The sequence below is a fragment of the Magnolia sinica genome, chromosome 3, assembly GCF_029962835.1.
Source record: "Magnolia sinica isolate HGM2019 chromosome 3, MsV1, whole genome shotgun sequence".
NCBI classification, from domain to species: domain Eukaryota; kingdom Viridiplantae; phylum Streptophyta; class Magnoliopsida; order Magnoliales; family Magnoliaceae; genus Magnolia; species Magnolia sinica.
Genome location: NC_080575.1, coordinates 71196956 through 71211976, shown reverse-complemented (window position 1 = coordinate 71211976; position 15021 = coordinate 71196956). Strand labels below are relative to the sequence as shown.

General features: G+C 37.0%; 1 non-coding gene across 1 annotated transcript; it reads left to right on the top strand.

Moving 5' to 3' along the window:
- Nucleotides 1–13349: 13349 nt before the first annotated feature.
- LOC131241685 (small nucleolar RNA R71) lies at nt 13350–13456 on the top strand. The gene has a single exon (XR_009169242.1). It is a non-coding gene; the product is annotated as a small nucleolar RNA R71 (small nucleolar RNA).
- The last annotated feature ends 1565 nt before the right edge of the window (nt 13457–15021 follow it).

Genomic DNA, 15021 nt, shown 5'->3' with positions numbered 1-15021 from the left:
TAGCTTACGCAATAGACCAGTATGCCGGCCCACCCCAATGTAGAATGTTAGCCAATCCTACAGATTGGAGAAGAGGAAGGATTTCAAATGGACTAAGATGTTCAACATGAACAGGTCGTTTAACTATAACATTGCGCAACCTTAAATCCCGCACATAGGAGGGATCATCTTCGGGTGACCGAAGGTGGTGCCTTGTGATAGGTGTCGATATAGATTTTAAAGGACAACGAGAACTTTTCTTTTTTGCCTCTACCTTCCATTTGCAACTAGGAAATCTAGGAATCAAAAGGTTATAAAAAGAAGTAGAGTGGGTTTTCTCAAAATCAAATTTTGGAGAAGAAAACCCCTAAAACCTCAATGAAACAAGAAATAAATCACTCCAAAGATGAAAAAGAAGTGATATGAACTTGAATCTATAAGGAAAATGGAAATAAAGTACTAACCTTGAAGAACTAGGGAGATGGGTTCGACCGGTCGACCTAGGACCCATTGGAGAAGAAACTCAAATGAAGAAAAGAGGGATTTTTCCCCAAATAAAGCACCAGTCCAAGCTACACGACTGGTCGAGTATGCACTCGACTGGTTGTGCACAGTCTAAAATATGCATTTTTTCATAAAATTTGAAATACTAATCATTTAAAATAATAAATATATACAATATGATATAGAAATGTATAAATAATTAATTCAAATTGCACATACCAAGATTAAATTTCAATTTAGCAAACCTGCTTTTGTCGAGCGATTTTATGAATATGTCAGCAAGTTGAGTCTCGGTCAGTATATATTCTAAAGAAATTATCTTGTCTTCCACTAATTCACGAATGTAGTGATATCTAATGTCAATGTGCTTGGTTCGTGAATGCTGGATTGGATTTTTAGAGATATTAATTGCGCTTGAATTATCACAATATAAAACCATAGTATCTTGCGCAATTCCATAATCGCTTAACATTCTTTTCATCCACGCAAGCTGAGTACATACATTTCCTGTTGCAATATATTCAGCCTCAGCAGTTGAGAGCGATACAGAACTTTGTTTCTTACTTAACCAAGAAACTAAACAGTTCCCAACATAGAAACAACCACCACTGGTTGATTTCCTATCATCGACGTTACCAGCCCAATCAGCATCAGTGTAACCAGCTAATTGAATACTAGTATCATGTGGATACCAGAGACCAAGATTTGCTGAACTTGCAACATATCGCATAATCGGCTTAGTAGCAGTTAAATGTGACTCTTTAGGGTCAGATTGATATCTCGCGCAAATCCCTACGCTAAATGCAATATCAGGTCGACTCGCAATTAAATACAACAAACTACCTATCATACTGCGATACAATTTAAGATCCACTTTCTTACCTATAGAGTCCTTTGAGAGTTTTAGAGTTGTACCCATAGGAGTATCAAAAAATTTTCCATTCTCAAATCTAAACTTTTTAACTAAGTTCAGGGCATATTTGGTTTGAGAAATAAAGAAACCATCAGGTCGCTATTTAACTTGCAACCCAAGAAAATAATTCAATTCTCCAACCATGCTCATTTCGAACTTAGATTTCATAAGATCTACAAACTCAACAGTCATGTTAGCATAAGTAGACCCATAAAGAATACCATCAACATATATTTGCACTATTAAAATGTGATCATTATGTTTCTTTACAAATAGAGTTTTATCAACACTTCCCATTAAAAAATTATGACTTAGCAAAAACTTAGTCAACTTTTCATACCATGCCATGGGAGCTTGTTTTAAACCGTAGAGAGCCTTTTTTAGGCGATAGACATGGTCGGTATTCTTAGGGTCTTCAAAACATGTTGGTTGTTCAACATACACTTCTTCATGCAAATCGCCATTTAAAAAATCACTCTTTACATCCATTTGATATATTTTGAACTTTATATAGCAAGCAATGGATATAAATAGTCTGATCGATTCAAGACGAGCTACTGGGGCAAAGGTTTCATCATAATCAATGCCTTCAATTTGAGTGTACCCTTATACAACCAGTCTAGCCTTGTTTCAAATTATATCACCAAGTTCATCAGACTTATTTTTGAAAATCCACTTAGTTCCGATAATATGTTTATCTTTTGGTCTAGGAACTAAGTACCAAACATCATTTCTAACAAATTGATTAAGCTCTTCTTGCATCGTAACTATCCAGTTTTCGTCAGTAAGAGCTTCTTTTACGTTAGCCGGTTCTATCTGGGATGTAAAGCACACGTAGTTACACACATCTTCGAGTTGTCTATGAGTGCATACACCAGTGAGAGGGTTTCCAAGAATTTGATTAGTTAGATGGTCTTTAATAGTTCTCAGTTCAGAGTTATTTTGACTTGATGAAGAATCTGGTTTATCAATTAGAAGTACTTCATCATTATCTGAACTTGAGACAGGTGTATTCAAGTGATCGTCAATAACCACATTTATTGATTCTTGAATTACACTGGTCCTCTTATTAAGAACCCGATATGCTCGACTATTCAGAGCATACCTTAAAAATATCCCTTCATCACTTTTGGTGTCAAACTTACTCAGATTTTCTCGGTCACGTAAAATGTAGCACTTGCTGCCAAAAACTCGAAAGTATTTGATAGTAGGCTTCTTATCAAACCACATTTCATAAGCCATTTTACCGTTTAATTTTCTAGTATAAACACAATTAATTATATAACATGCAGTATTTATTGCTTCATCCCAAAGATTTTTAGGGAGCTGCATACTGTTTAACATTACATTTGCCATTTCTTGAAGCACTCTATTTTTTTTCTACTATACCATTTTGTTGTGGTGTTTTGGGCGCAGAGAATTCGTGAGATATTCCCTGATCACTGTAAAACTTCTCAAAACCGCTATTTTCAAATTCTGATCCATTATCGCTACAGATCTTACAAACTTGAGTCTCTTTTTCAGTTTGGATACGTCTAAGTACCCCTTTTAACTTCATCAAGAGTTTCTGATTTGTTTCTTAAGAAGACTACTCAAGTATATCTAGTAAAGTCATTAACAATTACCAGTATATACTTCTTGCCACCTCGACTCTCCATTCTAGTTGGTCCAATAAGATCCATATGGAAGACTTCGAGTGGTTTAGATGTGGTATTGAAGTCCACTTTTTTGTGAGAACTCCTAGTTTGCTTGCCAATCTTGCATTCGCCACATATTTTGTCTATTTTTTGTATTTTGGGTAGGCCTCTTACTAACTCTCTTTTGCTCAATCTATATAAGTTATGGTAGTGTACATGTCCAAGGCATTTATACCATAACTCGGTCTCATTGGTATGGACCATGTAACACGATAAATTAGATGAGCTAGAGTCACTTACAATATAGTAGTTTTAAGAAGTTCTGCAACTAGTTAATATTAGAGAACTGTTTTTATTTAAAATTTCACACCCTAGGTTAGAAAAGTTTACGCTATGATTTTTATTGCATATTTGAGAAATGCTTAATAAGTTGGGTTTTAAACCTTCTACATATAAAACATTCTCAAATAAAGGGAGGTTAGAAAGTTGAACCATACCTTGGCCAATAATCCTACAGTTGCTATCATCACCAAATGTGACTGAACCATCAATCATGTCTTTAAGATTGGTGAACAGACCTTTGTCACTAGTCATGTGCCTGGAGCATCCACTGTCTAAGTACCACTTTGAATGGCTTGAAGCTTTGAAAACTGTGTGGGCAACCAAGCAAGTAACCTTAGGAGCCCATTTCATTACAATTTTGGGTTTAGAAGTATAGTTGGTCCTCTTGTGTTTGTAGTTGATATAAGACCAACCCTTTGAGTTATATTTTAAGAGCTCCTTAAGTAAATTAACAATTTTCTCAGCTAAAGGATTACGATTCTGATTTTTATAGTTGATATGGTTGCTTTTAGGTTTTAAGGATTGAAAAGTTTTAGCATTTTTAGAATAATTTTAATTTGAACTTTTCCCTTTTGAGTTTGAAGACTCTCCTTTCACAAACTTAGGAGGAGTATTCTTATGTTTGGGAGGAATATTTTTGTCGTAGCCCAAACCGGATCGGTCACCACATTTTCTGGATCGGGATAATAGTTTTTTCTAACTTAGGATCACCTTGGGCATACCTCCATGTATCCTTTAAACTCAAAAGTGAAGAGACTTCTAGTTTTAGTTTTTCATTTTCAGATTTTAGATTTTCAATAAGGGAGGTTTTGAAATCTAAATCACATTTAGTTTTTTTAAAACAATCTGAAATGTGAGATTTTTCTAAAACAAGAGTATCAAAATTTTCTTTAAGTTTCGAAAACTTTTCTTTATGAAGTTTTAGTTTTACCGCAATTTTACAACTTTCCTTGTATAGGGCATTGTAAGCATCTTGAAGATCTTCTTCATTTTCATGATCACTATTCAGATTTTCTTCACTAGTTGAATCATCATTATCTGAAAACATGAACTTGGCTAGAGTCATAAGGGCTTTGACTTCATTACCCAACTCGGTTTCAGAATCTTCTGATTCAGAAGAGGCTTCAGAGCCGGAAGATTCATCCTAAGTGGCCAACATACCCTTCTTTTTGGATTTGTCCTTTTTAGGACACTTGTTTACTAAATGCCCATACTCATGGCAGTTGTAACATTGACCATATTTTAAAGATTTTCAACTTTTAGATTTAGATCTTTTCTTATCATTAGATTTTTAAAATCAACCCTCTTTTTACTTTTGAAAATTTTATAAAACTTTTTAGCTAAAAGGGTCATATCATCTTCAGAATTTTCTAAATCAGAATTACTATTTTCTTGAGAAATACATTTAGAAAATTTAAGGGCTATGGATTTACCTTTAGGAGCTTTAAAGTTTAAATCATAGGTCTGTAATGACCCAACTAATTCTTCTACCCTCATATTGTCCGTATCACGAAGTTCCTAGATTGCAGTCACCTTTGAATTGAACCGTTTAGGTAATGAATGTAGTATCTTTGCATAGACTTTACTTTTTGGGATTTTATCACCGAGACCCCACATAGAGTTAATAATGTTATTTTATCTAGTATAAAAGTCCATAAAAGTTTCACTTTCCTCCATATGTATTTCCTCAAATTTGGTTGTGAGGATTTGGACTTTAGATTTCTTGACATTGATGTTCCCTCGTGTGTCATTTCTAAAATATCTCAAGCTTGCTTTGTAGTATCACAAGATATAATTCTTTTGAATTCATCCGGTGATAGTGCGCAAGTGATTGCATTTAGTGCTTTTACATTGACACTACTCTTACTTTTCTGAAGTGTGGTCCAAGAGAAGTAAGGTGTAACTCTCATAGTTTTGGATCCATCGATGCCAGTTACTTCAGTGGTAGGAGGCGTCTAATCAGTCACTGTGGCTTGTCACATGCTCTCATCCATGGATTTTAAGAAAATTCTCATCCTGGCTTTCCAATAGGCATAATTGGAGCCATCAAATGGTGATAGGATATCAAAATTTGACATCTTACAAAGCTTAGATCGATTAGCTCAGGAAATTAATCCAAAAAAGTAATAACAATAAAAACGAGCTATTAGGCTCTGATACCACTTGAAAAGGCCGAGCTATATGTCCTAGGAGGGGGGGGGGGGGGGGGGTGAATAGGACTATGCCAATATTTTTTTAAAAAACAGCAGAATTTAAATAAATTAAATACAGATAATAATAGACAATTCGACAATACTGAATTTAAAGACAACCTCAAATGAACGAGTATTGAGAGGTTCATACAGATGTTGTTCTAAGGACAACCTTACACCATAAAAACCAAGGGTTTATGGCAGGACAACCTTACTAGAACGGTTTGTGTTTCAAAAACTCAAACTAATACAAAGGAATAAAGAAATAAATAGCAAGGAAAGAAATCTAAGCTATTACAACATTCTTCACACTTGCATAAAAGAAATTACAACATTCTCCACAATGCAAAAAGGGAAATTACAATCATCCACAAAAAAAAAACAATCAAGCCACAAGACCAGAAATTATAGTGGTGCACTTGTGTGTAAGCCAACAGTTTAGAATAACAGCCACACAACTACTCCACTCCTAATATCCTCACACAGTGGATATTAGCGTTCACTATGAAAATAGGTTTTTTCAGGTACACCTAAAACCCTCACAATTTTATCTTTCAAGTGAGCTTACACAATTAAAAAACTCCACACGTTGAGTTTTTTGGATCACCTCAAACAAACCAAAACAGAGAGATTTTTCTTGCATAATCTCAATGAAACCAAAATATGAAAATTTACAATAATGTAAAATACCTAGATATTCTCTTTTTGATGAAGCCCGAAAGAACTAAATCGGAGTAGAAGTTCAACGTAGAAGTTCAATGTCCAAACTCACTTATGAAATGGTTCTAGGTTCTAAATTGATTTTATATTTAAAGCACCATGGGCTAGCTTGATTTGATTTTGATTCCAAGAAATGGGAATACTTCAATCCCTCTTTCAAATAAAATTGGAATGCGAAAATTCAAAATCAAATGCAAAGAAAGCTAATAAAAGAAAATATTAAATGAGCACAATATAGCTTTAAAAGATCACTAACTTATCTCTCAGAGTGGCATAATGATTTAGCTTGAATTGAATATGAAACTCTAAGATTTGTGCTCTATTTAAAAGTGAAGAAATCGCACTCTCGACTGGTCCTGGGGTTTCCACGACTGGTCATAGGATTAACAGATTTTTGAAATTTGGGCGTGACAAGATAAAGTCGTTCCTTGACTGGTCGTAGACCCTGCACGACCGGTCGAGGGACCTCCACGACTGGTTGTGTGGAACCAGATTCAGTTGTTGGACTTTGAGTCGAGGCTGTAGGATTGGTCGAGAACGAGTCGAGCACTGTTCACACGACCGGTCGAGCAGTCTCCAGGACTGGTCGTAGGCTTAACAAAAATATTTCGAAAATCTATAACAAACTTAGGACTGGTCGAGGAATTTCTTGGACTGATTGAGTCAGTGCTAGGACTAGTCGAACACAGTGTAAGACTAGTCGAAAAATAGTCTATTCACTTATAAAATGATCTAATTGAATTATGTATTCGAAATGACCTACCCTATGGTCAATCTAGGGTCATTCATACCTTATACATGATGTATGAACATTGAAACTTCTTTTCCTTCAGTTGATAGTCGTTCGTTGAACTTCACAAAGCTTGTGATCATTACACATGATGAAGCTTGAACTTGAAACCTTTTAAAGTTTCAACTTGAAATATATTTAGCCTTAAATTTGTAACTTTAAGAAGCTTGAACTTGAAATATCTTGAATCTTAAGCTTTAGATTCAAAGTATACGAACTTTGTCTTAACTTGGAGCTTGAACTATGAATCTTAAACATTAAACAAACACTTGATGTTGTACTTGAACATGACCATGTAAACTTACATTTCTTGAAGTAAAGATCTTTGTTCTTGAGTGATGCACAGTCTTCATTATATAGATGAGCTACATAAGACACAGATTCCAAGAGAGGTTTTGGCACTACAAAATTTGACAATAGGAGCTAGAAACCTTAGCACTTACATAGGTGCAGCAGTTAACATGCCCTTAAGCTTGGTGAAAGCTTCTTGGCATGGCTCAGTCCACTCGTATGGTGTATCCTTTTGAAGTAGATTACATAGAGGACGAGAGATGAGACATGACACTTCTCCCAATTAAGTACTAAGTTCTTTTCTTCAATCTTTTCAGCACACATTTAAGATTCTCTAAGCACTCGCTGAAAGATGGACCGAAGACAAAGAAATCGTCCATGAAAACCTCTAGATATTGCCCCACCATATCAGAAAAGATACTCATCATACATCGCTGAAAGGTGGTAGGGGTATTATATAGTCCGAATGGCATCCTTTGGTAAGCAAAGGTGCCATAGGGACATGTAAATGTAGTCTTTTCCTGATCTTTAGGGGCTATCTCTATTTGATTATAGGTCAAATACTCATCAAGGAAATAGTAATAGGAATGACCAACTAACCTTTCCAAAATTTGATCAATGAAGGGTAAAGGAAAGTGGTCATTCATCGTGTTGGTATTCAACTTCCTATAGTCAATGCACATTCTTCAATCAGTAGTAACTCTATTTAGCACGACTTCATGATTGACATTGGATATGATGGTGATTCCGGACTTCTTAAGAACCACCTGAGTTGGGCTCACCCATTGACTATCGGATCTAGGGTATATGATACCCATATCCAATAGTTTAAGAACCTCGACTTTAACCACTTCCTTCATGTTTGGAGTTAATCCATGTTGTGATTACCGAGAGGTCTTTACATTATCCTCAAGATAAATGTGGTGAGTACAAATCGAGGGGTCGATTCCCTTGAGGTCTGCGATCGTCCATCCAAGGGCTCCCTTATGCTCAATGAGAGTAGATTTGAGCATACTCTCCTATTCTTTCCCCAGGTGGGAAGAAATCACCACCGGGTATGTCTCATCTTGACCTAAATAAACATATTTCAAATTAGAGAGAAAAGGTTTTAGGTCAAGCTTCGGTGCCTTGAGGTTAGATGGCAGAGGCACTTCTTCGGTTTGGGGCAATTCTTCAAATTGTGGCCTCCACCTGTTAACTTCAAGTATCAGCACAGTATCAAGCATGGAAACCATCTTCCTAATCATGTCATCATTGAAATCATGAGAGTGGGCCAAGCACGTCTCTAGAGGGTCAGAGTATAAGGTCAAAGGTGTCTTATCTTCCACGAACGAGTCAATCATGTTAATGTCGTGGAAATCGTCATCATCCTCTAACCGTCTGCCTGTATTGAAAAAGATATTTATCTCCAATGTCATATTCCTGAAAGACATACTCATAACACCATTCTTGTAATTGAAAATTGCGTTTGAAGTTGCAAGGAATGGGCAACCAAGAATGACGGGAATTTAAGTACTCATATGTAATGCCCTGAATTTCAAGGGTCGAGCAAAGCTCTACTCACTAAAACAGCATAGTATACTCTGGATATAATTAAATTAGGCAAGTGGAAGTCTGAAACATATATATTTAAACATATGGGTGCTTCACAAACTTTCAGAGTATGAGTACGTAACTAGGTTTAATATATACATGAATTATTTCAAAATAAACAAAATATGGAAAAGTAAAGTGTCCAACTAAGCCAGAAATTCTAGTGGTCCCTGGGCATTGGCATGAGGTCTACATCGACCTGCCCGAGAGCCGAAAGTAGGAGAATTCCTCCTCCTCATCCATAAAGTCCTGCTCCATTGCATAGACTTCATCAACACCTATATCTAAACTAGAATCTGGTTGGTGTTTTAAAACACCGTCCTAGAGCGGGAGTGAGTGGCCAACTCAGTGGTACTATAAGGCAAAAGTTAACATGTTATCAAGTCAATCAAGCAGTAATGATAAAGCAAACAAATAATCACTTCTTAACTACTCTTTTTAATGCAGAAATGGAGTGTAAGTAAAGATGTATGCCCTCGCATCGAAGCTCCTTCATAAGCAACTCCGACAACCTATTTCGCATATGACAACACTTCCTCAAAACGGTGCAACTTCATCACCTTTAAAGCACATCCTAACTAATGTAGTGCGATGTATGGTCGTGTTATCCAAGTAATTAATTAAGCTTATTCATACAACAAGTTTGGGAAGCTAGGATACCTCCCTTTATATCATTGACCCGAACCGAAGGATCCATCTAGGTTCATCACTCCTTGTTAAGCACATACGATAGGCAAGTTGTAGGGTCATCACTCCTAATGAAAAGCAGTCGATAGGCAAGTTCAAGAGTTTATACTCATGGTCACTACAGGGAGGCTCGTCATCTCAGCGTAGGCCGACAACACGAACACGGTGTCCCATACCACCATACCCGTCTCACAAGTCATAGTTGCTCATTAGTCACTACGGGGATGCTCGTCACCCCAGCGTAGGCCGACAGCTCGAACACGGTGTCCCATACCACCATGCCCGGCTCATGAGTCTTAGCGGATCATGGTACCATGGTTAAAGTGGGCCTTTACATTAGTGAGGGGTACCTTAGATTCAAGCAGTAGTGTCCATACATGGTAAACACACAATAAGCCAATCAGTTTGTTAGGCAAGTTCAATTGGTACGGGCACACACTGACTTAATCGACATGGAGCGCATAAGCACCCCTCGTGGCTTATTCACTATTGACAATCGTCGTGTGACCCGAATAGGGACTGTTACTGATTGCCTGGGCTACGTTGTAGCCCCAATCTTACTCAGATGCAGCAAATAAACACATGTGATAATCATTTCAGCATTTAACAAACAATCCAAGTAAATTCCTCATTTGAGCATTTCATCAAACACATTGATCATGTTACCAAACACTTGCATTTTATCCATAAATTGCATAGAGGCAAATATGATTACATGAAAGAAACTATACATATGTATAAGGAAATTAAGAATCCTATCTTAATACTCGTAATAAATGAAATCATCAACAAATTCTCGTTCAAACAATTCATCAAACACTTAGACTACAATTCACTAAATATATAGACTAGGTTAGTTACTACATATATTTTTGCAATTTCTTATACAGAGAGATCAACATGTATATGACAATGATGAATCCTATATTAGTAATCGTGGCAAGCAAAAATCCTATTTAAATGTTCATTCAAACATTTCAACAAACACATGGGATGCGTCTTTTGCTCAACACAGTTCATACACGTATATCATACCGAAATCGGTGTATCTAAGACAATACGGCAACAATCAAGTTAGACATAAATCATTAGCTGACAAGAAAGCATTGATAACCGTAACTAAAGCGTTTATAGTCCGTACCTTTCGTCGGGATGCTCGATTCGGACTCAGTCCAAACTCTACGTTTCTGAAAACGGAACGTCAAGCACCTAAATGATGAAATAGGTTAGCTAGTTTGATGAATAATCAACCTAGATCTCTACAACGACATTAGGGTTAGGTTTTCTTACCTAAAATCGTAACTAAAAGAGATTCGGTAGTGACAGGGAGGCGATTTGGTGCATGGAATCATGGGAGAGGTGTAACGACCTTGGAAGATCTCCCTTCTCTCTTTCCTCATTTCTCTTCTTTTTCTCTCCTCTCTCCCTTAGGGTTTGATGAAATTCGTATATGAGAGAGGTGGGGTGAAATAATGGCTATTTATAAGCCCAGAAGTGATGCAAATGGCCCCAGGGCTACTATACACATAGTTTATACTCTTTGGGCGATTATTTTTTACGAATAAGGCTCATAGGGAGGCCCAGACCCACCTACATCATAGGGCATGCTCTATGAAAATGGATCTATGCTAGGACTTGATTTTGGTGCGATCGGATAAGCCAATCGACCTTGGAGAACCTACGTCAGATCAATGGTCATACTTACTCAATCGAGACCACAGTTATACGAATATATGCAGGAAAATTTTCTTTCCCCATGGGTGAAGTTTGGTGAGAAACTGACGGTCTAAAATCCTCAATTTCGTGTAAGAGTGAACGGCCCAATTCACTTAAGTTTTGGTTCATTTTCTAAAGGTATTCACGTTTCTCACACACTTTACTCATGACTCATGTTGTACATTTCTGAACATTATCTGGGCTTGATTCCCATGCTGGTTGCCAAGCCCAGTAGGACGAATATAGTCCTACAGTTTCACGGTCATCGGACCCTCGATGTGCGATCTAAGTCTGATACGGGGTTTCAATGTACTCTTGAGAGTGACAGGCTCTTGGGATTTCTCCTAGGTCTTTAAGTGATGTTGAGTTAGTGGTATTAATGGTTTTAGGCCTTCTCATTTATGGAAATGGTGGCCTGAGCTTAATCCACTGATCATTTAGTTTAGTACTTAACTAATTTTCGCCTAACTTATTTAACAGGATGCAGTCCTTAGGTAGTCCTGCTTGAGGTGGTACTTGGGTCCTTGTATGGATTTTTTCAAGATGTTACATCTTGTTACTGATGTGTTCAGTATCCAAGACAATAAAATCTACAGGGTAGTAGAATCTGTTAACCTAGACCAATACATCCTCAATTATCCCTCTTGGTACATGAACAAAGCAATCGGTAAGTTGTAATGTGGTTAAAGTGGGTCTTAATTCACCCAATTCTAACTACTTGTACACTAAGTAGGGAATCAGATTGATGCTCGCTCTTAAGTCAAGAAGTGGGTGCTCAATTCGATAGTTCCCGATTACACATGAAATGGTTGGGCTACCGGGATCTTTGAATTTCTGTGGCACATCTTGCTTTAGGATGGTACTCACTTTCTCAGTCATGAAGATTTTCTTTTGAATATTTTGTCATCTTTTGGTCGTGCACAAGTCTTTCAGGAATTTGGCATATGAAGGTATTTGTTTTACGACATCAAGTAGAGGAATATTGACCTTCACTTATTTCAACACCTCTAGAATATCCTGAGAGTTAGAGAGAGGTTTTGGTGCAACCAACCATTGGGGAAATGGAGCAACCGGCTTCCCTTGAGGTTCTGGTTCTAATTCTTATGGAGCCTGCTAGATTCATCATTTTTGTCCTCTTCCGGTTCCTTAGGCTTTTCAGCCCTAACCGAATTGGTTTTGTTAATGATCTTCCCACTCCTGAGAGTGGTGATAGATTTAACTTGCTCCATCTGATTTGAAGAGCTTGGGTTATTAACTTCATATTGTGGTTTTGGATTGGGAAGCGGTTGAGTAGGAGGCTCCCCTTATTCCCAATCGTATTTTCAGCCTTAAGTCCTTGTATCGCTTTTGTAAGGTCTTGAAAGGCTTGTAGCATACCCTGATTGAAAAGCTTTTGCCTTTGAAAATGTTTTAGAACCAAGTCCTCTTGAGGTTTCTCTTATTGTGGATTTTAATTGATGAAACCTTGAGGGGTAGCAGTTTGTCCATTCCTCCAACTGAAGTTTGGATGATTTCTCCAACCAGGATTGTATGTATTGGAAGTAGGTCCATTGAAAGGTGTTTAGTAATTGTTCATAGCATTGAATTCCTCATTCAGCAACTCTCGAAAGGTAGGTATTGTTGGACAATTTTCAGTTGTGTGAATGTTGCCATCACAAATACCGCAAACAGTTTCATTAACCTTATCCTTCTTTAATTTCATGGCCTCAAATTTTCTTATGAGATTAGTCACTTTAGGATGGATGTCATCGTCCTCTTTTAGGAGATACATTCCACCCCTCTCCTTAGATTGAGTCGGCCTAGACATGGTGCTTAATTTTAGGTATGTGTCCCATGATTATGCATTTTCAGCAAGTCTATCCAAGTAGTCCCACAAATCATCAACATTTTTATTAATGAATTCCCCATTGCACATCATCTCAACCAATTAGTGCATGGAAGATGTCAGTCCATCATAGAAGAAGTGTGTAATGCGCCACATTTCAAAACTGTGTTGTGGGAATAAACTGATAAGATCCTTGAACCTTTCCCAACATTCGAAGAATGTTTCATCCTCCTTTTGGGCGAAGTTCATGATTGATTTTCTAAGGGTGTTCGTTTTATGATTTGGAAAAAATTTCTTTATAAACTCCCTTTGCATATCATTCCATGTGCCAATAGATCTAGGATGTAGTGAATGCGACCACATCTTAGCTCTTTCAAAGAAAAGGAAAAGATTTTTAGCTTGACTGTGTCCTCAAATACGTTTGGAAAATATAAAGTGGCTATAATCTCATCAAACAAATATGGATTTTCTGACTCAAGCCCATGAAATTTAGGAACGAGTTAGATCACCCCTGGCTTGATATCCATGTGTCCCGTATTTTCAAGAAAAACTATGCATGAGGGCATGCTCACCCCTGCCAGTTGTAAATAATCTCATAAAGTACGAGGCAGGGGTGCTTGATGCACCTCATTCTCATCATGAATGTCTTCCACCCTAGGTTGAGGTAGAAGAAGTTGGTTTGCAGCCATCACTTTAATTAACTCTGGGGATCTCGAGTGGTGTCTAGTCCTGTGATGGATAGTCAAACCCTCAACCAATCCACCTTCAGTCAAGAGACGTCGAGTGTTGTCACAGACCCACTTAGGCATGAAACACTCGTAGCCCTCAATCATAGATTCTAACCTAAACCTAAAGGAAAGAAAAGAATAGAAATCTAGGAAACGAAAGAGAGAAGAGTTGGAAGGGAGTTACCAAATTCGAAGTTCCTAAGTTAGATCTTGCAAAATAAAACAAACCAAGTTAGTTTCTAAAGATAGAAAGTCTAGAAATAGCAAGAGATCCTAAAATAGAAAGTAAACTAGTTTCTAAAAAGGGAAAAATTCCTAAAAGAAAATAGAAAATTTCTAAAACAAATTAGAAAAGTTCTAAACCTAAATTAGAAAGCAAGTTAGTTTCTAAAAACAAAAGAGGACCTAAAAATAGAAAGTTTCTAAAGATAGAAAATAAGACTAATCCTAAAAATAAAACCCTAATCTTAACCTAATTCTAAAACTAGTTAATCTCAGAAAAACGTACCCATCAATCCCTGACAACGGCGCCAAAAACTTATTCACACCCCAAGTATAGGGTTGTGATGTAGTAATAATTTCGATAAGACTGAGGTCGAATCCACAAGGACTAAACCTTGTACATAATCTGAAAGTAACTTGAATAGAACTAGGCGAAGATGTAATCTAAATCAGGTGAATATGAGAGAATAATGGTGAATGGTTAAACTAAAACTTGTAAAATTCAAAGGTGGGAAACTAGGGTGCCTAGGATCCACTTATAGAGATCAGGGAGAACTACGCTTGATTCATAAACACAACTGGAATCAGAGTCCTATCTTCATCCAAATGGAAGATCATACGTTAAAAATCCAAATCTAAACTTCCTTTGATATAGTTTTTAATAGAAGATAAGTATGAGAATTAGAATTGTTTCCATCACCAAACTATGCCCATGAGAAAAAGCAAATAATAGAATTTAATCAATCCATAACCAGTCTGAGAGATATATGAATGTTAGGAAGGATTCCATCATCCAACCATGCCCACGAGACGATGGTGAACAACAAGGATTTCTAAATTCACCATCCCTTTATTGCTAAGAACATGCTCAAAGCTATCGCA